At 47.2% G+C, this 26,556-nt stretch overlaps 2 pseudogenes; one reads left to right on the top strand and one right to left on the bottom strand.

Moving 5' to 3' along the window:
• Positions 1-2,012: 2,012 nt before the first annotated feature.
• LOC102171701 lies at positions 2,013-6,326 on the bottom strand (annotated as a pseudogene).
• Positions 6,327-6,328: 2 nt separating this feature from the next.
• On the top strand, positions 6,329-26,142 carry LOC108635137 (annotated as a pseudogene).
• Positions 26,143-26,556: the final 414 nt, after the last annotated feature.

Below are 26,556 nucleotides of genomic sequence, written 5' to 3'. Positions count from 1 at the left end.
GATGGCTAGCCAGCATATGTAAGAGGATGAACACCGCTGATTATTCAGTTCAGTTCAGTTCAGTTCAGTTCAGTTGCTCAGTCGCGTCCGACTCTTCACGACCCATGGACCATAGCACGCCAGGCTCCCTGTCCATCACCAACTCCCAGAGTCTACTCAAACTCCTCTCCATTGAGTCAGTGATGCCATCCAACCAGCTCATCCTCTGTGTATGCTAATCAAAACTACAATAAGGGGTCACCCCCTACCATCAGAATGGCCATCAAGTAAAAGTCTACAATCAATATTAGAGATGATGTGGAGAAAAGGCAAGCCTCCTACACTGTTGCTGAGAATATAAATTGGGTGTGGCCATTATGGAAAACAGTAAAGAAGTTCTTAAAAACTAAAAATTGAGTCATCATGTGATCCAGCGATCCCATTCAGGCATATATTTGGAAAAGAAAAAGTTCCAATTCGAAAAGATACATGCACCCATGTTCACAGCAGCACTATTCACAATAGCCAAAGAAGCAACCCAGATGCTGTCAGCAGATGCAGGGATAGAGACAATGTGGTCCATACACACGGTGGAATATCACTCAGCCATAAAAAGGATGAAGAATGCCTTTTGTAGTGACATGCATGGATCTACAGGTGATCATGCTCAGTGAAGTAAGTCTGGCAGAAAAGACAGATATGTAATATCACTTGTATGGAGAATCTAAGAAATAGTCTAGGTGGTTCCCTGGTGCTCTAGGGGCTAGAATTTGGTGGTTTGCTGCTATGGCCATGTTTATCCCACGTCGGGTATCTGAGATCCACAAACTGCTTGGCATGGCCAAAAACAAAGAGTCCAAATGAACTTATGAACAAACCAAAACTGACTCATAGTCATATAAAACATAACTTGCTACTAAAGAGGGAGAGAGGGGTAAACTAGGAGTATGGGATTAACAGATGCATACTACCATACATAAAATAGATTAAAAAACAAGGACTTTATGTATAGCACAGGAATAATAGCCAGTATCTTATAATAATATGTAATGAAAAAATTAAAAAGAATATAGATATATACATAGACTATGTATAAACTGAATCACTTCGATGTTCACCTGAACTAACAGAATATTGTAAATCAACTCTACTTCAATTAGAGAAACAAGCAGACAAAAGAACTCACAGCCTAATTAAGATAAAATGCTGGGTTCAAAGGTGAGTTGTTGGAGATGTCGGGCTAGAGGCCACCACCAGGGGGAGACTCTTCTTGCTGGGGCATCGGACCCGGGAAGGGAGAGAGAGCAGCCCCTGCTACTTCTCCTGGATCCCAACAGTCCTGCCTCTCTGACTATCCCTCATTTTCAGTCCTTTTGTATTTCTGTGTCTCATTGCTAGTTCCCCTGCTGCTGCTGCTGTTAAGTCACTTCAGTCGTGTCCGACTCTGTGCGACCCCATAGACGGCAGCCTGTCAGGCTCCCCCATCCCTGGGATTCTCCAGGCAAGAACACTGAGTGGGTTGCCATTTCCTTTCCAATGCATGAAAGTGAAAAGTGAAAGTGAAGTCGCTCAGTTGTGTCCGACTCTTGGAAACCACGTGGACTGCAGCCCCCCAGGCTCCTCTGCCCATGGGATTCTCCAGGCAAGAGTACTGGAGTGGGGTGCCATCGCCTTCCCCTGCCTCTCCCGTTATTCTGCACCCAGTGTCGTCTTTAGTTCAAAGTACGTGGTTTCTGAAGGGAAGGGAGTTAGGGGGAGAATGGATACATGTATGTGAATGGCTGCGTCCCTGCACTGTTCACCTGAAAGTATCACAACACTGTTAATCGACTATTTCCCAATACAAATAGAAAGTTCATAGTGTGAAAAAAATAAGAGGTTTCTCCCTTTCCCCTGCCCATTCTCCAGTCCCCCTTCCTCCCTTGATCCAGGCTCCTCCTCTCTCCCCATCTATCACCTACATTCACCCCTCCCCTCCTGGGCTCAGCTGCAGAAATGCCAGTTTCCTAACCCTCAGCTCCAACAAGTTTGTCTCACTCTCCTTTTTTCCCTGAGAATGTGTCTCCACACCTGGACCCTGAATGTGTCCCTGGACCCTCACTCTCTGGGGGTGGTGGAGTGGGCTCCTCTTGCAGACGCCTGTAGATCTGGGTGAGCTCCTCCAGCTTCCTCTCCAGCTCCCTGGCCCGCTGCCGCAGGGTTTCAGCTGATGCTGCCTTTGCACCATCGTGCAGGTGCTTTGACTCCTTCACCAGGAAGCCCACATCCACCAGGAGGAAGAGCCTGCAGTGGCTGCCCCCGCGATCCGGGCTCCTTTGGTAACTCCCAAAGCCATGCCTTTGAAACCTGCCTCTACCTGCTGGATGGCTGGGGCTGCGATTCTCCCAGGGCTCAGGTGGACGTTTGCACTGACTTCAGAGTCAGGGTTGGCTTCACCTGTCTCCATGGCATGGATATTTTATTTCAAGGTGTTTCTCGGCTTTTGCCAATTTCTCTGTTGTGGGAACAATTTGGGGGTTGCTCTTGAGTACCTCTAGGAGCACCTTCCACTTCTTGACACTAATTGACATCAATTGACTGGCTTTGTTTTTTGCTGATGACCTACTCACATGTTCCACGATGCTGGTGGACACAACGGTCACAGCCGCCGCTGCTCCCAGCCCTATTCCAGTGGCTGAGAGTGCCACACTGGCCCCCGCTGTCACGGGTGCCAGAGCCAGGCCGAGGATGGTCAGGGCGCCAGATAAAGCACCAGTGCTGTGGGCCACCACATTGGAGATGGTACAGTCCCTGTGGACTTTTCCAACACTGTCTGCAAGCTCCAGGAGCTTGTGTTTGAGCTCCGCCAGAGGCTGTGTCACCCGAGGAAACGTCTTCAGAAAACTCTTCCTATCCAGCTGCTCTTCTGGGAGTGTTTCTTGCTCCTTCCCAGCCAAGTCTCTTTTCATTTATTCAGATATTCGTGTAGAGCATTCACGTCTTCCCTGTAACAATGAAGGTCAAGGGGTTAGAAAGGCAGATGCTTGTCTGTAAAATAGGTTCAAAAACGTCTGTTCTGCATAAATACAGAAAGAGTGCTCTAAATCAATTAGAACAGTAATTTACAAAAGTAAAATTTCCTCTTTCAACTTTAAACACAGGTTTTATACCTTGTAGATGCTCCATATACTTCTTCAATCCTCTAACAGATGAACAAAAGTCACCTTAGGATACTCATAACTTTAGAGAGATACTTGATGGAATTCCCTGGTGGTCCAGAGGTTATGACTCTGCACTCCCACTGCCTCGGGCATGATTCAGTCCCTGGTCAGGGACCAAGGATCCCACGAGCCATGTGGCTCAGCCAAAAAAAAAAAAAACACCACATTTGGTAGGGATGTCTCAGAGGCAGGGCGTCACCAGCACTTCGAAAGAGTTGGTGAGTGGGAATTCCACAGAGAAACAAAGAGAAGAGGGATCAGAGCAGAAAGCCTGCATTCAAGGGCCTCAGTGTGTAGTGAGGGGTCAACCTGATCTTTGCCCTTGGCTACTGGGAAGTGGTCCCTAAGCTCCTAGAATATTCTGGTTGATACGAGTGTCCTTGTCTGCCTGGGCCTTTTGGCCACTGTTCAGTCTGACAAGGAGACATATGATGGGGCCTCTGGAGGAGCTGGACTCTAGGACATTAGTCTGACCTCAGGGAGGTGCTGGAGACCACAAGTCAGGATAAGTTTTTTTTATAGGTGAGTGTCCCTGGCAGGCAGTGTTCCGTGTTCCCTGCCATACACCGAGTTCCAGAACAGTAATGCATCCTGGGGACAATCGAAGCTTCGGGTGTGAAATCCGCCCAGACTCTGCTCTGTGACTGATGGAAACCCACAGGCTTCCTGTGATACACTGGGATCAGGATGGCTCTCAGTGAGTCCTGTCTGCTCTATAGAGAATTCTCAAACCTGAGGGTGGTTTTGGGGATCCCCTAAATTTGCCATTGGTTCACATGAAAGCATAGTTCTGGGCACTGTGCCCTCATCCTTTGCAGACTGGCTGTCTCTGTGACTTAGAATTTGTAGAAAAAAAAAAAGCCCGCAGTCAGAACTAGAAGGCGCCTTAACAGTCCTTTAGTCTGCCACCTGCTGTCTTCTAAGGCTTGCGTCCTTGGCCTTCCCAGCAGCAGGTCCCTGAGTCCATCCACTGCCCCAGCTGCCTGGAGATCAGGAGATGTGTTGCTGGTTCCTCTTGGACTCTCCAGCCCACCTCACTGACTCCTGACCCACACTCAGCACCCCTGGCCTCTCGGGTGTCACACGTTAATTTGTGACAGCCTCATGAGCCTGCACCCCAAGGATGCATAGTCCATCAGGTTGAATTACTATTCCCACTGGACACATGCGAATCTGAAACTCTAACACATAAGCCCAGAACCCAGGAGCTGGGCAGCGCTAGATCCAGGGTCTAGCCCTTGTGGAACTTTGTGGATCCTCTAAAGGTTCGAGACTTGAGGAAACGCCCATCTGAACGGCTGAGCCTGAGGAGACCAGCACTTGCACAGCGGGTGGAGGAAGTGTTTTCCTCATCAGTGGGGAAGCTCGAGGCTCCTCAGAATCCCTCAAATGACACACAATCGCAGCTACTCGTTGTGGCCCTGGAGGGCTCACTGAGCCACATGGCCTTCCACTGTCAGGGAGGCTCCATGGAGATTAGAAGAGGGTCCCAGATGGAGTGAGAAGCCAGGTTCCAGGCAGGGTGTGCAGACAGGGTCACCCAGGGCCCTCTAGCCCAGCATGAGGGGATCCCATCAGGAAGGGAAGAAATGTCCCCCCCTCCCACTCAGGGGACCTCTGCTAGGGTCACAGCCCCTTCAGAACCATGTCCTAGGGGCCCATTCTCCATACTCTAGTCTGGCCCTGCTGCCCAAGCCTGCCTACTAGTCCTCCAGCCTGGACCCTCTGCTCCACCCTGACCCTGGGTCTGACCCTGGTGCAGGCCTCCCTGGGCCCTTGGATGAGATGAGTGCATTTGGTTCCCCACCTCTGACCCTGTAGTTCACTCTGAGCATCACCATAGTCCATCAGATTGAATTTACTATTCCCATTGAAGTGACGTGAAGTGAAGTGGCTCAGTCGTGTCCAACTCTTTGTGACCCGATAGACTGTAGCCCACCAGGCTCCTTGGTCCATGGGATTTTCCAGGCATGAATAGTGGAGTGGGTTGCCATTTCTTTCTCCAGGGGATCTTCCCAACCCAGGGGATCGAACCCAGGTCTCCCGCATTGTAGGCAGACGCTTTACCGTCTGAGCCACCAGGGAAGCCATGCAAATCTGAAACTCTAACACATAAGCCCAGAGCCGAGGAGCTGGGCAGGGCTAGATCCAGGATCCCACCAGCTCCGCCCAGTTCTAATCTCCAGCTCTCTGCTTTATGGGCCAGCAGGATCCTGCAGGCTTGGTGCAGTTCCTAAGATGGGGACTAGAAAGGCTTTATCTAGGCAGAAGCCCAAGTAATACAAAACGATGGCGTCAGGATTTCCTGACTTGCCCCAAAGGAAATTATGCTTGGTTCTCATCACCAGAGAGAAAATTCTTCCCAACAAGCTTTTTAAATGTTAATATTGATTGAGTACCTACTCTGTGTCAGTCATTATGGGAAGATCGTTGCATGCATGTTCTCAGTATCCTCACAATACAACTGAACAGATGAGGAAGCTAAGGCAGAGAATAGCTTGGTAATTTGTCCAAGGTCACATAACCTGCCCCTTCCTTGCAGGTTTCATCTTTTCTCAACCTGAGGTTGTTCAATGCCAGCAAATGACATGGAGGAAACATTCCTCATGAGATGTTGAGAAGGAACATCCTCGACCCCCACCATAGGGTCCTGCTTGGAGGAGGTGTGCCTGCTAGTAAAAATCTAGTCTGGTGCTGCGGAGTGTGGGTGACCTTCCTGACGCCAATACAGCTGTACAGGTTACCTGGACAAAGCAGCATTAGCCTCAATTTTCTTCAGGAATTCAGTCAGCGGAGAAGCAGTTCCTCTCTGCTCAGTATGTCCCAGAGACTCTCAGCAACGTCCTCAAAAAAGATCTCAATATCTAGATGAAAGGAAAGGGAATGAGGTTAGAAGAGTTTGTGAAGAGAAAAAGGGAAAGTGTTAGTCGCTGAGTCTTATTTGACTCTTTGTGACCCCGTGGGCTGTAGCGCCAGGCTCCTCTGTTCCATGGGGTTCTTCAAGCAAGGATACTGGAGTGAGTAGCCATTGCCTCCTCCAGGGCGATCTTCCCAACCTAGGGATAAAATCCAGATCTACCACATTGCTGGCAGATTCTTTCACTGTCTGAGTCACTGGGAAAGCGCAGAGATTTTGTGGTGGATCATAAATGGTATTGGGTAGCATTTTTTTTTTTTTTTTAGACCCTGTGTAACCTGGGGGAGGGCTCACAGATGATTGACAATCCACTCTAGAACAGGTATCTAGATCACCATGGCAACAGAAGTTGAAGAGAGCTATTTGAGTTTTTTAATTTGGTGGAACCCGAAGTGCTGAAACTCCAGTTGGATGTTGCTGTACCAATTCTGAAAGACCACCCAGGTTCCAACAAAGTCCAAGCATGTGGTGTAAACCCAGTGGACGCATATATCCGCTCTGGCACTCACAGTATAAAACCACTTCTACCGTATACTCCTAGCTGAGATGTGGCTGGGATAGTAGAAGCTGCTGGAGAGATTGTATCTGCTTTCAAGAAAGGTGATATTCACTACCAGGACGGTCTCTGGGGGCTACACCGAGTTTGCTCTGGAAGCCCTTCACACTGTTTACACACTTCCCCAAAAAACTGGGACTTTAAACAAGGAGCTGCCATCAGCATCTCAGTGCTTTACTGCTTATCGAGTCTGCTCCACAGTGTCCGTGTGAAAGCTGGAGGAAGTGTTCTGGGGCAGGTGGAGGAGCTGGAAGAGCAGCATGCCACATGGTTAGAGCTTATTGGCTTAAAGATTTTGGGCACAGCTACTACTGAGGAAGGACAAAAGATTGCTTTTCCAAAATGGAAGCCCACAAAGTGTTTAATCCCAAAGAAGCTAATAAAATTGATAAAACTAAGAAATCTTTTGGTGAAAAAAGAGTTGATAGTGATTATTGAAATGTTTGCTAATGTCAAACTTAGCCAAGATTTAAATTTTTTGTCACATGGAGGACGAGTAATAGTTGTTGGCCGCAGAGGTCCTATTAAAATAAATCCACAGGATCCATGACAAAGGACTATAGCATAAGAGGAGTAGCTCTCCCTTCATCTCCAAGGAGGAATTCCAGCAGTTTGCAGCAGCCCTCCAAACCGGAAAGAATTGGTTAGTTGAGACTAGTAATAGGTCCCCGGTATTCACTTGAGAAGGTGGCCCAGGCTCGTGAAGATATCATTCACAGCAGTGGGGCCACAGGAAAAATGATTCTTCTCTTAAAATCATTAATCCCTCCATTGATTTCCTGTGTAATTAAGAGGTTTCTTACCTTAGTTTTATGTACACTGCATTTGCTCTGCTTAGCAATCGTTTGATTCAGTGAGTTTCTTCCATTTAATAAAAATATTTATCTTAGGATTCATAGGCGTTGGAGTGCAGTTTATTTTATAGCTGGGAATATTCTTATGCCTTCCACCTCTCATCAAGGAATAGTGGGAAATAGGATGTTAGTGGTCACTTGGCTTTGGAGGACATTACAGAAATTCCTAACCAATGCTTATCATGAATTCCATACCTCTGCCTAAAACATGCTAATTCAAAATAGGACTCTTGATTCCCAAGCCTACTTCTCTTTACAAAGGTTCTTTAGTCTCTGATTAGCCCAGAACTATACTGGACTCTGACGATTCTCTGAACTAAATGAGACCCCTTTTCTAAACTAATCTCATAAAGATTTACAGGTGTCTCAGAAGGGCAAGATAAACCATGTCCAGAGAAATCTGTTAGTTTTCCAATATTCCCCAGTATTTTATGCTATTCACTAGGTTAGTCACTGACTACCAATGATCCATGTACTCTCTGAGGACATCAGCCTTCTCTCTGGTGTAATATGATACTAGGTGTGTAGTTGGGCTTCCCAGGAGGCGCTGGTGGTACAGATTCTGCCTGCCAGCGCAGGAGATGTAGGAGATGTGGACTTGACCCCTGGGTCAGGAAGATCCCCTGGAGAAGGGCGTGGCAACCCACTCCAGTATTCATGCCTGGAGAATCCCAAGGACAGAGGGGCCTGGCGGGCTACATACAGTGCATAGGGCTGCAAAGAGTCGCACAGGACGAAGTGACTTAGTGCATCAGGTGCATGGTTTCCACATATATATGCACTGATTGGTTCATCTTGTTTCTAGCCGCATGAAGGCTTTCAAGTTACAAATGGCACGTGCCACAGCCTTCTCCAACTATTACTTGGGGCCTCCTGGATCAAAGATCCTCAATATGAGGGTAAGCAGAACATGCTGCCTCAACAATTTAGGGTCTGTGTCCCTGGCCAGCTCAAAGCAGTCTGAACAGAATTGCCGCCTTTTTCCCCTAGTAGCCATATTCTCCTAAATGAAAAGGGAGAAATAAAGGACTACAGTCAGGGAGGAAGGACAGGGGTCCCCATGTGGCAGGAGGAAATAAACTGCTAGTGGCAGACGTTTCCCCCTTATCTACATGAGACTGAAAGGCTCCTGTAATCCTGTGTTGCCATGACGACATCTGGTGCCCCCTGAACTTAACTTTTTCTCAGACCTTGAGCTAACCAATGTGTATTTCTCATGGAAATGTTTTTCTTAAGCTGTGTTATGAAACTATTCATTTGCTAGGAAATCTGCCTTTCTTCAAGATTCATGTCAATTGTTTTATGGCCAGAGGTGAGTCCCCTTGTGCCATTCTATCTCAAAACGCATGTTGTGGGAGAGGAGCCCGGTACAGCACTCTCTGTCTGAGGCATTTCTTTTATCCGATCAGCAGCTTGCTATCAGGTATATAATGCCTTGCTAAAAACTAGCAAGGGGGCACTCTCTCTGTCCCCTTCTGAAGTCCTTGTTAGAAGCTTTCTCTACCCCATTTACACTTTAATAAAAACTCTACTACAAAAGAGCTCTGAGTGATCCAGCCTTGTCTCTGGCTCCAGGTTGAAGTCTTCTCTTTGGAGGCCAAGGATACCAAATTCGCTCACAACTCATAGAAGTAACCTTTCAGAATTGCATCTATGTGTGATGGGGATCATATATTTTTATTTAAATTAATAAACAAAGTTTATGCCTTAAGAATGATCTGCTTTTGTTATCATAATATGATAACTGCAACAAATTCTAGAGCAAAATTTTAAAAAAATGCTATTTAGTATAAATTGTTGAAATTCACCTTCCTGAGTAGTGATCACCCGGGCACTGTTGGTAGAGGCACTGGGGATTATGGATAGAACTGCTTTTCCCAACATTACCCTCCAATTCATATGCTGAAGCTTTAACCCCCAGTGACTGTATTTGAAGACTGGGCCTTTAAAGAGGCAATCGAGGTAAAATGAAGTCATAAGTGTGAGCCCCTAATCCAATAAGAGTGTTGTCTTTATTAGAAAAGAAGACACCAGATTCTCTCTCTTCCTGCCCCCTCCTCCAGAGGAAAGGCCATGTGAAGACACAGTTAGAGGGCAGCTAGCAATTGCAAGCCAGGTGGAGAGGTCTCACCAGAAACCGCCACTACCTTGATGATCTTGGGCTTCCAACCCCCCAGAGTCATTATCTAATCCTGGGATTTAGATGTCTTCAGGAATCTACAATTATAATTTTTAGAAAGAGAACCAGGGCTTTCTAGGGTGTTACAGTGGTAAAGAATTCGCCTGCCAATTCAGGAGACACAGGAGTCGTGGGTTCGATCCCCGGGTTGGGAAGATCACCTGGAATAGGAGATGGTAACCCGCTCCCAGTATTCTTACCTGGAAAATCCCAAGAACAGAGGAGTTTGGCGGGCTACAGTCCATGAGGTTGCAAAGAACTGAACACGACTGAACCAATGAGCACGAGCCCACACTCACAGAGAAAGAATCCAGGTGTGTGTGATTTGTGAGTTCCTGCTCCCAGCAGAGACTGGCAGCACCCTGCACATGCATGCTCCATGTTTTGGCAGTGAACCAAGAGAATATTCACATGAAATGGGGTAAAGAATGTAATGAGAATAACTAACCTCAGATCAGTACAGGGCAAGATCACTGCTCAAATGAGTGGCCAAAATCCATGTGTGATTTCAGGGATCTAGAGGTTACGGAACTGAAGGTAAGACATAGGCAACTAGGATATATATATATATATGGGGGGCTGGGACACGATGTAAGATGTGTTTCCTGGTACATGAACACACAGAGGCATTATTCTTATTTCACAGAAGAACTGAGACTCAGACAGGAGAAGGGATAGCCCAAGGCCAGTGAGCAGAAAGCTCAGAGGTGGAACGCAAGGTCAAGTGTCAGACACTTCTTGGACATGACTGTGAATCCTCCCTAATTTAAACCTGTGATTTCTTCATTCTGCGACATAGGGATTTTTCCAACTAAATTTTGGTAGTGAGTATGCTGCAGCTGGAGGAGAGCATGGCAACCCACTCCAAAATTCTTCCCTGGAGAATCCCATGGACAGAGGGGCCACGTGGGCTGCAGTCCATGGGGGTTACAAAGAGTCAAAACGATTGAGCATCTAAGCACAGACTACAGCAGCACGCTGCAGCATACACAGAAGTAGAAGTACAGCGTTGTTCACATGAAACTTCTAGAACATGATAAACCAATGTTACCTAATTTTAAAAAAGGGTTTAGGACCACCCACCATTGAGTAAGACCACTATGTGAGAGGATCCTAATCAGAGACACTCAGAATGGGCAGGGGAGGGGATCCACCAGCTGAAGGAGAGGTGGAACCAGATGTGACCCTGTGCACAACCCTGTCACCCCTCCACTCCAGGTGGGAGGTGGCAAAGGCAGACGAGGGTTCAGTTCACTGTCCACTGACTCTTGCAGAGCGGCTGGGCAGGCGGCAGGGTGAGAGTTGAAGGAATGGTGTCTGTGGTGGTGCCCCAGGCTCTGGGAGCAGGAGGAGGCTCAGGCAAAGGGAGACGGCAGGAGGAGCTCCAGGGATGCTAGGGGACCCCCTTGCTGCCCTGCCTGGCCTTGGGGACTCCCTCTGCTCTCCCCCTCCCCATGGGCTGTCCTGGCCTCACTTCTGAGTCACTAGCAAGAGGGCAGTGGGGGAGGAAGTGATCACCTTGAAAGTGGCTCCCCAAGGAGAGGACTGGGAAAGAGGATCTGTGGACACACCCTCATTGGGGGAATTATACGTGACCCCTCTGGGGAGCTCCAGGATACATACCCATCCCCTTCTTGGTTCTTGATTCCTCTGTATGTTAACTCTGCCTGGAGCCACCACCCTCAATTCTAGGTCACAAGTAGGAACTGCCCAGAGAAGAGGCAGCCGATTGCCTGGGGGGTAGATGTTAAAGCTCGTTGGTGGCAGCAGCAGGGTTTCAGAGATGTCCCTTTGGCTCTTTGTCTGAATCAGGCTTGAAGGAGGTCTGGCTTCACCCTTGGGGATGAGAAAACGGGTGGTAGGCTCCATCACCAGTGAGCAGTGGCTGCAGAGAGCAGTGGCTGCAGAGAGCAGTGAGGGGCAATGTCTCTGGTGGGTTCCCCTGGGACGGCCACCAGTGCCACAAGGGACTTAACCCAGCATGGTTCTCTGTCTCCTGGGCTCTGCTGGCCACTGGTTAAGGAAAGTCACTCACCTCCCACCAGCTCCTCCAAGTCAGAGTCCTGTTGGGGCATAAGGAGATGGTAATCAGAGAGGAGACAGCCATCTGTGAAGTCACAGGAGCAATAAAATCAAGAACTGATAGGAAGGAATACTCTGGACATTCCATGAGGTTGGGAACATTTTCTTTATTCTTCGGTAATAACTAATACTGATCCAGAGTCTGTGACATGCAGGCTCCTGAAATTCACTTGAACTTCAGTTAGTATAAGTTTTCATGCTGGTGCCAGAGCCTGGACTTGAACTCAAGCCTTTCTCATCCAAATCCCAGGTTTGTGATGACTATGCTCTACTCCCTTTAAAGTGGGCTTCCCAGGTGACCCAGTGGTAAACAATCTGCCTGCCAAGGCAGAAGACACAAGAGACTCAGATTGGATACCCGAGTTGAGAACTCATATCCCCTGGAGGAGGAATTGGAACCCACTCCATTATTCTTGCCTGGACAGAGGAGCCTGGTGGGCTACAGTCCACAGTTCACAAAAAGGGACTGAGCTCGCACTCCCTTTAATATAGAAAAATATTTGTTTGTGGATAGCTGTTAGTTGGCAAGTGACTCTTTTTATTCCCAAATGATAACTTCCTTCCTTTGCTTGAGCCTCTGCCTTGATAAAGTTCCTGCTTTATCAGGAACACAGCTCCCACAGCCCACACCCTCCTTGTTTTTGCAAGAGCCTTTATGCCACAAGGGCCTGGAGTCTGCCCAGCCCTGCCCTGGATGCTCTGAACCTGGATGGGGCCAAGTCCTCTCTACTGTCCTCTACTGACTGTTGAACTTCAGCTTGTTTCTAATTGTTTATGTAAATAATAGTGTAAGCAACACTCTTCCTATATAAAACTTTGCTTGCATTCTTTTTTCTATGTCAGATCTTGTTATTCCCAAATTAAGTGAAAAGGACTATACTTCCTCAAGGGCAATGAGGTCCTTGTTTCATCTACTCTGATCTCTAATTCTCTTTGGGCTCCTTTCTAGAAAGTTCCATGTGTGTTTCATTGGGAATGGGACTTAATCTTCACCACTCTCTTAGAGGTTTGTACCTTCATCTTGCTTGATGGAAGGAAAACCCAACTAGCTCCCAGGCCCCAGAGAGGGAAACGAGGCTCTCAAGGAAAAATGACCAAGATGGAGATGGGCAAGACAACAAAGGACCTAAACCAGAAAGAATCAGGAGTCAAGAAAAGAATTAACAACCAAATGTACTTAAACACAGACTTCTCCAGTTAGCATTTCAAATGAAATAGCTACCAGTTAACTCCAACCCTTTATACTGTGTCTATGCTCCCGCAGTTCTCTTTAAGCTGTAATTCTGGAAGCTCTGGCTGCAGCACAAGACATAAATCTCCTAAGAGAGAGATACTATTAAACCTTTTGGTGGTCATTTTTTCTACAAATGGAAAATTCTTACCCTGTTATCCATTTCGGTTTCCCTGGGGCTCAGTCAGGAAAGAATCCACCTGCAATGAGGGAGATGTGGGTTTGATCCCTGGGTTGGGAAGATCCCCTGGAGGAGGGCATGGTAACCGACTCCAGTATTCTGGCTTGGCAAACCCCCACGGACAGGGGAGCATGATGGGCTGCAGTCCGTGGGGTCTCATGGGACCCTGTCTCTTCCCTGCTACTCCTCCTATCCAGGACCAGCAGGGCAACATCTGCCCTCCTGGATACAGCCTGGCTGAAATATGAGGTGTTCAATTCAGTTCAGTCACTCAGTCGGGTCCGATTCTTGCAAACCCATGAATCCCAGCACGCCAGACCTCCCTGTCCATCACCAACTCCCAGAGTTCACTCAGACTCATGTCCATTGAGTCGGTGATGCCATCCAGGTATCTCATCCTCAGTCGTCCCCTTCTCCGCCTGCCCCCAATCCCTCCCAGCATCAGACTCTTTTCCAATGAGTCAACTCTTTGCATGAGGTGGCCAAAGTACTGGAGTTTCAGCTTCAGCATCAGTCCTTCCAAAGAACACCCAGGACTGATCTCCTTTAGAATGGACTGGTTGGATCTCCTTGAAGTCTAAGGGACTCTCAAGAGTCTTCTCCAACACCACAGTTCAAAAGCATCAATTCTTCGGTGCTCAGCTTTCTTCGCAGTCCAACTCTCACATCCATACATGACCACTGGAAAAACCATAGCCTTGACTAGACGGACCTTAGTCGGCAAAGTAATGACTTTGCTTTTGAATAAGCTATCTAGGTTGGTCATAATTTTCCTTCCAAGGAGTAAGCATCTTTTAATTTCATGGCTGCAGTCACCACCTGCAGTGATTTTGGAGACCCCCAAAATTGTCTGACACTGTTTCGCCATCTATTTCCCATGAAGTGATGGGACCAGATGCCATGATCTTCGTTTTCTGAATGTTGAGCTTTAAGCCAACTTTTTCACTCTCCTCTTTCACTTTCATCAAGAGGCGTTTTAGTTCCTCTTCACTTTCTGCCATAAGGGTGGTGTCATCTGCATACCTGAGGTTATTGATATTTCTCCCAGCAATCTTGATTCCAGCTTGTGCTTCCTCCAGTCCAGCGTTTCTCATGATGTACTCTGCATAGAAGTTAAATAAGCAGGGTAACAATATACAGCCTTGATGTACTCCTTTTCCTATTTGGAACCAGTCTGTTGTTCCATGTCCAGTTCTAACTGTTGTTTCCTGACCTGCATACAGATTTCTCAGGAGGCAGGGCAGGTGGTCTGGTATTCCCATCTCTTGAAGAATTTTCCACAGTTTCTTGTGATCCACACAGTCGAAGGCTTTGGCATAGTCAATAAAGCAGAAATAGATGTGTTTCTGGAACTCTCTTGCTTTTTCCATGATCCAGCAGATGTTGACAATTTGATCTCTGGTTCCTCTGTCTTTTCTAAAACCAGCTTGAACATCAGGAAGTTCACGGTTCATGTGTTGCTGAAGCATGGCTTCGAGAATTTTGAGCATTACTTTACTAACATATGAGATGAGTGCAATTGTGCGATAGTTTAAGCATTCTTTGGCATTGCCTTTCTTTGGAACTGGGATGAAAACCGACCTTTTCTAGTCCTGTGCCCACTGCTGAGTTTTCCAAATGTGCTGGCATATTGAGTGCAGCTCTTTCACAGCATCATCATTGAGGATTTAAAATAGCTCCACTGGAATGCCATTACCTCCACTAGCTTTGTTCGTAGTGATGCTTTCTAAGGCCCACTTGACTTCACATTCCAGGATGTCTGGCTCTAGGTGAGTGATCACACCATCCTGATTATCTGGGTTGTGAAGCTCTTTTTTGTACAGTTCTGTGTATTCTTGCCACCTCGTCTTAATATCTTCTGCTTCTGTTAAGTCTATACCATTTATGTCCTTTATCGAGCCCATCTTTGCATGAAATGTTCCCTTGGTATCTCTAATTTTCCTGAAGAGATCTCTAGTCTTTCCCATTCTGTTGCTTTCCTCTATTTCTTTGCACTGATCGCTGGAGAAGGCTTTCTTATCTCTTCTTGCTATTCTTTGGAATTCTGGATTCAAACGCTTATATCTTTCCTTTTCTCCTTTGCTTTTCACTTCTCTTCTTTTCATAGCTATTTGTAAGGCCTCCTCAGACAGCCGTTTTGCTCTTTTGCATTTCTTTTCCGTAGGGAAGGTCTTGATCCCTGTCTCCTGTACAATGTCACAAACCTCCATCTATAGTTCATCAGGCACTCCATCTATCAGATCTAGTCCCTTAAATCTATTTCTCACTTCCACTGTATAGTCATAAAGGATTTGATTTAAGTCATACCTGGGCTGCGTGGGTGCAGGAGGGCCTAGAGGAGCCATCCCAAGTTGAAGGTCAGGAAGGGTGCTGGTGAGGAGATACACCTCATCCTAGGTAAGGAGCAGTGGCTGTGCTTTGCTGGAGCAGCCGTGAAGAGATACCCCACACCCAAGGTAAGAGAAACCCAAGTAAGATGGTAGGTGTTGCAAGAGGGCATCAGAGGGCAGACACACTGCAACCATACTCACAGAAAACTAGTCAATCTAATCACACTAAGACCACAGCCTTGTCTAACTCAATGACTAAGCCATGCCCGTGGGGCAACACAAGACGGATGGGTCATGGTGGCGAGGTCTGACAGAATGTGGTCCACTGGAGAAGGGAATGGCAAACCACTTCAGTATTCTTGCTTTGAGAACCCCATGAACAGTATGAAAAGGCAAAATGATAGGATACCAAAAGAGGAACTCCCCAGGTCAGTAGGTACCCAATATGCTACTGGAGATCAGTGGAGAAATAACTCCAGAAAGACTGAAGGAATAGAGCCAAAGCAAAAACAATACCCAGCTGTGGATGTGACTGGTGAAAGAAGCAAGGTCCGATGCTGTAAAGAGCAATACTGCATAGGAACCTGGAATCTCAGGTCCATGAATCAAGGCAAATTGGAAGTGGTCAAACAAGAGATGGCAAGAGTGAACATCAACATTCTAGGAATCAGCAAACTAAAATGGAGTGGAATGGGTGAGTATTAACTCAGATGACCATTATATCTACTACTGTGGGCAGGAATCCCTCAGAAGAAATGGAGTAGCCATCATAGTCAACAAAAGAGTTCAAAATGCAGTACTTGGATTCAGTCTCAAAAATGACAGAATGATCTCTGTCCATCTCCAAGGCAAACCATTCAATATCACGGTAATCCTAGTCTATGCCCCAACAAGTAATGCTGAAGAAGCTGAAGTTGAACGGTTCTATGAAGTCCTGCAAGACTTTTTAGAACTAACACCCCCAAAAGATGTCCTTTTCATTATAGGGGACTGGAATGCAAAAGTAGGAAGTCAAGAAACCCCTGGAGTAACAGGCAAATTTGGCCTTGGAATGTGGAATGAAGCAGGGCAAAGACTAATAGAGTTTTGCCAAGAAAATGCACTGGTCATACCAAACACCCTCTTCCAACAACACAAGAGAAGACTCTACACATGGACATCACCAGATGGTCAACACCGAAATCAGATTGATTTTATTCTTTGCAGCCAAAGATGGAGAAGCTCTGTACAGTCAGCATAAACAAGACCAGGAGCTGACTGTGGCTCAGATAATGAACTCCTTATTGCCAAATTCAGACTTAAATTGAAGAAAGTAGGGAAAACCGCTAGACCATTCATGTATAACCTAAATCAAATCCCTTATGATTATACAGTGGAAGTGAGAATAGTTTAAGGGTCTAGATCTGATAGATAGAGTGCCTGATGAACTATGGAATGAGGTTTGTGACATTGTACAGGAGACAGAGATCAAGACCTTCCCAAAGGAAAAAAAATCCAAAAAAGCAAAATGGCTGTCTGGGGAGGCCTTACAAATAGCTGTGAAAAGAAGAGAAGTGAAAAGCAAAGGAGAAAAGGAAAGATATAAGCATCTGAAAGCAGAATTCCAAAGAATAGCAAGAAGAGATAAGAAAGCCTTCTCCAGCGATCAATGCAAAGAAATAGAGGAAAGCAACAGAATAGGAAAGATGAGAGATCTCTTCAGGAAAATTAGAGATACCAAGGGAACATTTCATGCAAAGATGGGCTCGATAAAGGACATAAATGGTATAGACTTAACAGAAGCAGAAGATATTAAGACGAGGTGGCAAGAATACACAGAACTGTACAAAAAAGAGCTTCACAACCCAGATAATCAGGATGGTGTGATCACTCACCTAGAGCCAGACATCCTGGAATGTGAAGTCAAGTGGGCCTTAGAAAGCATCACTACGAACAAAGCTAGTGGAGGTAATGGCATTCCAGTGGAGCTATTTTAAATCCTCAATGATGATGCTGTGAAAGAGCTGCACTCAATATGCCAGCACATTTGGAAAACTCAGCAGTGGGCACAGGACTAGAAAAGGTCGGTTTTCATCCCAGTTCCAAAGAAAGGCAATGCCAAAGAATGCTTAAACTATCGCACAATTGCACTCATCTCACATGCTAGTAAAGTAATGCTCAAAATTCTCGAAGCCATGCTTCAGCAACACATGAACCGTGAACTTCCTGATGTTCAAGCTGGTTTTAGAAAAGGCAGAGGAACCAGAGATCAAATTGTCAACATCCGATGGATCATGGAAAAAGCAAGAGAGTTCCAGAAACACATCTATTTCTGCTTTATTGACTATGCCAAAGCCTTCGACTGTGTGGATCACAAGAAACTGTGGAAAATTCTTCAAGAGATGGGAATACCAGACCACCTGCCCTGCCTCCTGAGAAATCTGTATGCAGGTCAGGAAACAACAGTTAGAACTGGACATGGAACAACAGACTGGTTCCAAATAGGAAAAGGAGTACATCAAGGCTGTATATTGTCACCCTGCTTATTTAACTTCTATGCAGAGTACATCATGAGAAACGCTGGACTGGAAGAAGCACAAGCTGGAATCAAGATTGCTGGGAGAAATATTAATAACCTCAGGTATGCAGATGACACCACCCTTATGGCAGAAAGTGAAGAGGAACTAAAACGCCTCTTGATGAAAGTGAAAGAGGAGAGTGAAAAAGTTGGCTTAAAGCTCAACATTCAGAAAACGAAGATCATGGCATCTGGTCCCATCACTTCATGGGAAATAGATGGCGAAACAGTGTCAGACAATTTTGGGGGTCTCCAAAATCACTGCAGGTGGTGACTGCAGCCATGAAATTAAAAGACGCTTACTACTTGGAAGGAAAGTTATGACCAACCTAGATAGCTTATTCAAAAGCAAAGTCATTACTTTGCCGACTAAGGTCCGTCTAGTCAAGGCTATGGCTTTTCCAGTAGTCATGTATGGATGTGAGAGTTGGACTGTGAAGAAGGCTGAGCACTGAAGAACTGATACTTTTTGAACTGTGGTGTGGGAGAAGACTCTTGAGAGTCCCTTGGACTGCAAGGAGATCCAACCAGTCCATTTTAAAGGAGATCATCCCTGGGATTTCTTTGGAGGGAATGATGCTGAAGCTGAAACTCCAGTACTTTGGCCACCTCATGTGAAGAGTTGACTCATTGGAAAAGAGTCTGATGCTGGGAGGGACTGGAGGCAGGGGGAGTAGGCGACGACAGGGGATAAGATGGCTGGATGGCATCACTGACTTGATGGGCATGAATCTGAGTGAACTCTGGGAGTTGGTGATGGACAGGGAAGCCTGGTGTGCTGCAATTCATGGGATCGCAAAGAGTTGGACTTGACTGAGCGACTGAACTGAACTGAACTGAACTGAATGGTCTAGTGGCTTTCCCTACTTTCTTCAATTTAAGTCTGAGTTTGGCAATAAGGAGTTCATGATCTGAGCCACAGTCAGTTCCTGGTCTTGTGTTTGCTGACTATATAGAGCCTCTCCATCTTTGGCTGCAAAGAATAAAATCAATCTGATTTCAGTGTTGACCATCTGGTGACTTCCATGAGTAGAGTCTTCTCTTGTGTTGTTGGAAGAGGGTGTTTGCTATGACTAGTGCGTTCTCTTGGCAAAACTCTATTAGCCTTTGCCCTGCTTCATTCTACACTTCAAGGCCAAATTTGCCTGTTACTCCAGGTGTTTTTTGACGTCCTACTTTTGCATTCCAGTCCCCTATAATAAAAAGGACATCATTTTTGGGTGTTAGTTCTAAAAAGTCTTGCAGGACTTCATAGAACTGTTCAACTTCAGCTTTTTCATCCTTAATGGTTGGGGCATAGACTTGGATTACTGTGATACTGAATGGTTTGCCTTGGAAACAAACAGAGATCATTTTGTTGTTTTTGAGACTGAATCCAAGTACTGCGTTTCGGACTCTTTTGTTGACTATGATGGCTACTCCATTTCTTCTGAGGGATTCCTGCCCACAGTAGTAGATATAATGGTCATCTGAGTTAAATTCACCCATTACGGTCCATTTTAGTTCGCTGATTCCTAGAATGTCAGCGTTCACTCTTGCCATCTCCTGTTTGACTATTTCCAATTTGCCTTGATTCTTGGACCTGACATTCCAGGTTCCTATGCTCTTTACAGCATCGGATCTTGCTTCTTTCACCAGTCATATCCACAACTGGGTGTTGTTTTTGCTTTGGCTCCATCCCTTCATTCTTTCTGGAGTTATTTCTCCACTGATCTCCAGTAGCATATTGGGCACCTACTGACCTGGGGAGTTCCTCTTTCAGTATCTTATCATACTGCACCACGGTGGCTGCATGGGAGCAAGAGGGCCGAGAGGAGCTACTCAAAGTTCAAGGTCAGGAGGGGCTGCCATGAGGAGATAACCCCTCGTCCAAGGTAAGGAACAGCGGCGGTGCTTTGCTGAAGCAGCCGTGAAGAGATAGCCCACACCCAAGGTAAGAGAAACCCAAATAAGATAGTAGGTTTGCCAGAGGGCATCAGAGGGCAGACATACTATAACCATAATCACAGCAAATTAGTCAATCTAATCACATGGACCACAGCCTTGTCTAACTCAATGAAACTAAGCCATGCTTAGTTTGGGGCCACCCAAACTTGGGGTGGATTGTGGTGGAGAGGTCTGATAGAATGTGGTCCACTGGAGAAGGGAATGACAAGCCACTTCAGTATTCTTGCCTTGAGAACCCCATGAACAATATGAAAATATGAGGTGGAGGGACCCCTTATGGGGTCATGAAACATCCAGCTTCTCAAAGACACAGCACAGTCCCTGCTTTACCTGCAGCGCAGGAATTCCATACATTTTCCTCGTCTGTCTGGATGAAAAGCTCTTTCTGACAGACAGTATTATCAGATTTCTGAGTGTATTCCCTTTACAGGCATCCCCTGCTTTCCAAAAGATTAGCCTCTGCCAATAAACTGTGATGTGAGACCTAGATTGTCTATGCTCTATACCATTTTGATTTGCAAAATTTTCATAGGAACCCTGTACATTCAGGTGGCAGGAAACACCTGTATTTCCTCATGTCTCCGGACTCCAGCCAAGATAATATTACATGAGGAGAGGAAGAGAGAATTGTGGGAAAACATGGGACTTATCTAAAATCTGATACATGCCTGACCCTTGATTCAGACATTCCAAAGCCTGGGACAGGCTTCTCCAAAGTCCTCCTGTTTCCCAGAAATACCCTTTCCAGGAAGTGGCTTATCAGAGACTAACAGAGAACGCCCCATATTGTAATCCAGGGCCAAGCGTGGCTGTGGGCCCAGCTCCCTCCAGCCTCTCGCTCTCTTTCCCTAACTGCTGCTGGGGACTTTGGAGGAAGAGAGTGGAGTCATACCCTGACTGCCATGAAGGCTGCTTTGAAGACACAAGCAAGGGTGTGCTCCTCTCTGACTGAGTACTGGAGAGGGTTGCCTTGTCCTTCATCAGGGGATCTTCCCGACCCAGGGATTGAACCCACATCTCTCACGTCTCCTGCATTCGCAGGCGAGATCTTTACCACGAGCGCCACCTGGGAAGACCTTGACTGAGAAAGTGAAAAAGTGAAGTCACTCAGTCGTGTCCAACTCTTCGTGATCCCATAGACTGTAGCCTACCAGGCTCCTCTGTCTATGGGATTTTCCAGGCATTAGTACTGGAGTGGACTGCCACTTCCTTCTCCATGACTGAGAAAAGTACCCACTAAATATGTCCTGCTTGAATGAGAAGAAGGAGGAAAGGAGAAAGGGGAAGGAGGAGGAGGAAGAGGAAGAAAGAAAAAGCTTCTAATCAATCAATCACCAAGTCCCAATGAGATCTAAATGTAAGCCAGAAAGAACACACTACAAAGGCCCTAGAAAAAAAGTGTTAAAAATAAGATTGACTGAGGAAACCTTTCTAGTCAAGACACAAATCCCACAAGCCATAAAGGAAAGTCTGATTATTTGTCCTCTAAATATTACAACATGCAAAGGACACCATAAACCAGGTCAGATTCCAAGGAGAGACCAGCAGACACTGTTTGCAATACCTAAAGTCAACAGACTGGTTCCAAATAGGAAAAGGAGTACATCAAGGCTGTATATTGTCACCCTGCTTATTTAACTTCATTGCAGAGTACATCATGAGAGATGCTGGGCTGGAGGAAGCACAAGCTGGAATCAAGATTGCTGGGAGAAATATCAATAACCTCAGATATGCAGATGACACCACCCTTATGGCAGAAAGTGAAGAGGAACTAAAAAGCCTCTTGATGAAAGTGAAAGAGGGGAGTGAGAAAGTTGGCTTAAAGCTCAACATTCAGAAAACGAAGATCATGGCATCTGGTCCTATCACTTCATGGGAAATAGATGGGGACACAGTGTCAGACTTTATTTTGGGGGTCTCCAAAATCACTGCAGGTGGTGATTTCGGCCATGAAATTAGAAGACGCTTATTCCTTGGAAGGAAAGTTATGACCAACCCAGATAGCATATTCAAAAGCAGAGACATTACTTTGTCAACAAAGGTCAGTCTAGTCAAGGCTATGGTTTTTCCAGTGGTCATGTAAGGATGTGAGAGTCGGACTGTGAAGAAAGCTGAGTGCTGAAGAATTGATGCTTTTGAACTGTGGTGTTGGAGAAGACTCTTGAGAGTCCCTTGGGCTGCAAGGAGATCCAACCAGTCCATTCAAAAGGAGATCAGTCCTGGGTGTTCTTTGGAAGAAATGATGCTAAAGCTGAAACTCCAGTACTTTGGCCACCTCATGTGAAGACTTGACTCATTGGAAAAGACTCTGATGCTGGGAGGGATTGGGGGCAGGAGGAGAAGGGGACGACAGAAGATGAGATGGCTGGATGGCATCACCGACTTGATGGAGGTGAGTTTGAGTTGGTGATGGACAGGGAGCTCTGGTGTGCTGTAATTCATGGGGTCGCAAAGAGTCGGACACAACTAAGAGACTGAACTGAACTGAACTGGGAGTCAACAAGGTGAAAATTCACACGAGAGAGACTAAAATCCACAGAAAAAGACTGAAACCAGTTTTTAAAATTTAGTAACGGTGCTTCCCTGGTGGTTCAGTGGTTAAATCATCTTGCAATGTAGGGCACACGGGTTTGCTCTCTGGTCAAGGAACTAAGATCCCACATGCTACGGAGCAACTCACCCCATTTGTTTCAACTAGTACCTGACACACTCAAATTTTAAAAAAAAGTATATACATATATATATTAAAAATTTGAGTAAGAAACTGAAGATTATCCATTTTAAATATTGGTGTGTATACATGTCCATTCAAAACTCCCTATCTGTCCTTTCCCCTCATTCTTCACCCCACCAACAAAATAAAACATGCTTTTTGATGTGCATTTATCTTTTTAAATTATTATTATTATTTTTTACTTCACAATACTGTACTGGTTTACATGGAATTCAGCTCAATGTTATGTGGCTGTCTGGATAGTTGGGGAGTTTGTAGGAGAACAGATACATGTATGTGTATGGCCAAGTCCCTTTACTGTCCACCTGAAACTATCACAGCAATGTTAATCAGCTATATGCTTATAAAAAATAAAAAGTTAAATAATAAGATTTAAAAAAGAGAAAGAAAATGAAGAAACAATTCCAGGGGAGGTGATTGCCCAGGGTCACACAGCTCTCCATGGGCAGAGTGGAGGCCCACTCTGACTTTCTGACATGGATATGTGAGAGGGGAACATGGTTTTAGTAACCCAAAAGTTTCCAGCATTGTTTTTGCCTGTAAAACACAAAGATCAAAGCCCATGTCCCTCCTGTTATACTGATGTGTTCACAGCGTGACTTTTCGTCTTTAAATTATAAACCGGGATCATAATATGGGCCTTGTGTAGGCAAGCCCTGCGTCTCCCCACTTGCTCTCCTGTTCCTCTCCTCTCAGGCCTCAGTATCCCCGCAGGGACTGGCACTAAGCAGGCATTCAAGAGACAAGGTGAGGATAAACCTGGATTCCTTGTAACTCAAGAGGAACCCTTTCCTCATCAGCTTCAGCGCAGCACCTGCGGGCAGCCTCAAGGTGGCCAGGCCACAGCAGGAGAGGCTCTGACTCCTCTTTCCTCCTCCACCCCCTCCGTTTCCTCCAGTTTCCCAAAGGGCTGAGCACCTGCAACATACCTCTTCCTTCTGGGGTGTCGGCTCTCGTCTCAGGAGCCCATCTTCCAAGCTGAGCCCACCTGAGCAGGTGTCGCCCTCCCTCTGTGCTGTCCAGGGGCGCAGGGGTGGGAGGAAGCTGCAAGCACACCTGCTCCACATGCAGGCTCTGCCCCTGCTTACCTGCTGCCTCGGCCATGACCTCACTTCTCTGAGCTTCCATTCCTTCTGTCAACTAGTGACAATCATCCTTTTCTCAGGCGGTTGTGAGGATGGGGAGATGGGTGGGGATCCTACTTCCTGATAACCCAGGAATCTTCTCTGGCTGAGTGTGAACAAGATCCAGTTGTTCTCAGTGTTGCAGGTGTAGCCACAAGCTGTGTGTCTCTGCAATAAACCACGCATCTGTGGGTCCAGATAAACCCAGAGAACCGAAGAGGAAATTGAACACACTCAATTCTGAGTCACTTGCATCAAATATTCTGCCCACCAGGCCCCACCCTGGGCTTTTCCACCCTCCCACTACTCTCCTTAGAGAAACAAGCCAGTCTTGACATTCTAGGTCATTCTTGGCTCAGTTCATCCTGCTCTGTGCTCCTTGAAAAAAGACCTGCCACCAACACACTGTGAGGCCCTTGCCCTCAGCCCATAGGCTTCTTCCCAGCCCCTCTGCCTTCTCTACCCACCCACACTCGCTAGCCTGCTTGCCTTATTCACCTTCATGCCACCAGCATGGGACCCAATCCCAGAAAATGCCACCTGCTCACTGCATACTGGTCATACTGCTGCTGCTGAGTGTCACGTCATGCGGACTCTAGGCACTTACTTACAGAGGACCTTCTGCTAGGGTCACCTGCTGCAACCACCTGGAAGAGCATGTTCATGCAGCGAAGCCCAAATCTGACATCACCTCCTCTGAGAAGCCCTCTAGGACCTTCCCTGTAGAGTCCACAGTCCCTGCCTTGCTCCCATGGTACCTGGGTGAGGGGCCTCAGCCACTCCTCTGACACCCTGTCCATGCCCTCCCACCCCTTTTGACCAGATCCCTCTCGACTTAGCCCTGCTGGGAGGGACGAACTAGTGTCTTTGGTCCCAGTGGCTCATAGGAGGAGCCTGGCCTTAGTGGTCACTGCCATTAGGTGGACGCAGCAGTTCGTGGGGAGGGCTGAGAGCACACAGCTTTTTCTCCCCTGGCTTATCTCCATCTGACAACTTGATATTTTCTCTCCAAATGGAGGACTTTTGTCAGAAAACCAGTGTCCTGGCGACTCAGAGAAGTCTACAACGGAGAGCTGGCCCTGCCTCCATTTGGTTCCTGAGCAGAGAGCCTCTGTGGACGGGGGCAGAGCGAGTGCCAGGTGCCATGCTGGCACGGTCCACGCCTTTCCTGTTGAATCTCACGTCAGCTCTAGGAGTGCTGGCTCTGTTTTACAAAGAAATGGAGAAGAAAAGGTAACTCAGCCTGAGTGTCTCGCAACTCAACTGCTGTTGGACTTTTTCTTCTTTGCCCCAAGCAGAAGAGGCTGCAATGGGCCTACACCTGACCTTCCATTGGGTTGCTTGATCCTAAGAGATGTCCTGGGCCATCATGGTCACCTCCCCCAGGTTTTGAGGGACGGTCAGTGATGGTGTTATTCCATGAGGCCCACACACTGCAATTTGGTCTTACAATCACCCATAACAAAGGCCAGGAATTTGATCTGATTTTGCAGATAAGGCAGCCATGGCTGGGGAGAGGCGGGGGCTTTCTTCAAGCAACTCAGAAAACCACCGTTGTTGGCAAAAGAATATCAGCAGCTCATGACCTGCAAACATCCATCTATCCAAACACCACACTCTCACGCTCTCTCCCAGCGCTCAGGGCTCAGGCTAGAGCACTGACACAGAGGGGTCAAGCGCAACGTGCAGCTGCCCTCCTGCTGTCCTGCATGAGCCTGCCCCTGACCCACAGGAGCTGTCAGGACTTAAGGGAGCCTCCTCCTGGAGCTCGGGTCCTCTGGGGACAGCGCTCTGGGTGTCTCCCTACAGGAGGCACACAGGGAGGAAAGGCGGTGGCCAGGGGTTTTCCTGGAGGTAAAATCTGAGCACAGTCACCCTCCCTCCTGCTCACTTTCAACCTCTGGCAGAAATCCAGGAAGCAGGGGGCAGGGAAAGCCACGTGGCCTCCGTGGGGGACACCTGCGGCATGAGGCGCCCATGCCCCGCTTCCTCAGTGCCCTCTGTTACAGGAGAGCTGCGGGTCCCGAGCAAGGTGTGGGCGTCCCGGGACTCACTTCTAGCAGGTAGCCGCTGCAGCAGGCCTGGAAGCTGATCATGACGTCCGTGATCTTCAGGTCCTGCTCCTCCTCCAGGTGGCAGCGTGGTGGCCTGGAAGAAGACCTTGCTCTGGCCGATGTGGTACAGGTTGCTGCAGAGCTCCAGAGCTTCGATCTAGAGGATGAGAGCTGGCTGCTGACCATGGGCCACCATGGAGCCCTGGAGCAGGCCAAGGCAGGGGAGGGCTGGAGCGGGGTTTGGCCCTGATGATCCGTGGGCAGCTCCTCCTGGTGCAGGGAGAGTAGGGGTAGGGGGGCGCAAGAGGGGCAGGTGGGGCCAGCAAGGAGCAGGTAAAGAGTCAGACTTGCAGAGAAATGCAGAAACTCAGCCCTGAAGGACCTCACCTGTGGACGTCTCTGCCCACATGCATTTCTCACAAAGGTTGCAGTGGACACGGGGCTCAGGTAACACTGCTTTAGGTGACTGGAGAAACAGGATTGCTTTTTTGTAAAGAGGCAGTTCAAAGTCAAGAGTGACCTAACATACTTAGGAGCCAGAGGAGCAAGTGCAGAAGGACAAGCGTTGCCCAGGCCAGATGTGGAAGCAGAGGGCGACGAGACACACGAGGCTTGTGAACGCACTGTGTCA

The sequence above is a fragment of the Capra hircus genome, unplaced genomic scaffold (assembly GCF_001704415.2).
Source record: "Capra hircus breed San Clemente unplaced genomic scaffold, ASM170441v1, whole genome shotgun sequence".
NCBI classification, from domain to species: domain Eukaryota; kingdom Metazoa; phylum Chordata; class Mammalia; order Artiodactyla; family Bovidae; genus Capra; species Capra hircus.
Note: the sequence above shows the minus strand (reverse complement) of the source record. Positions and strands in the feature narration are given on the sequence as shown.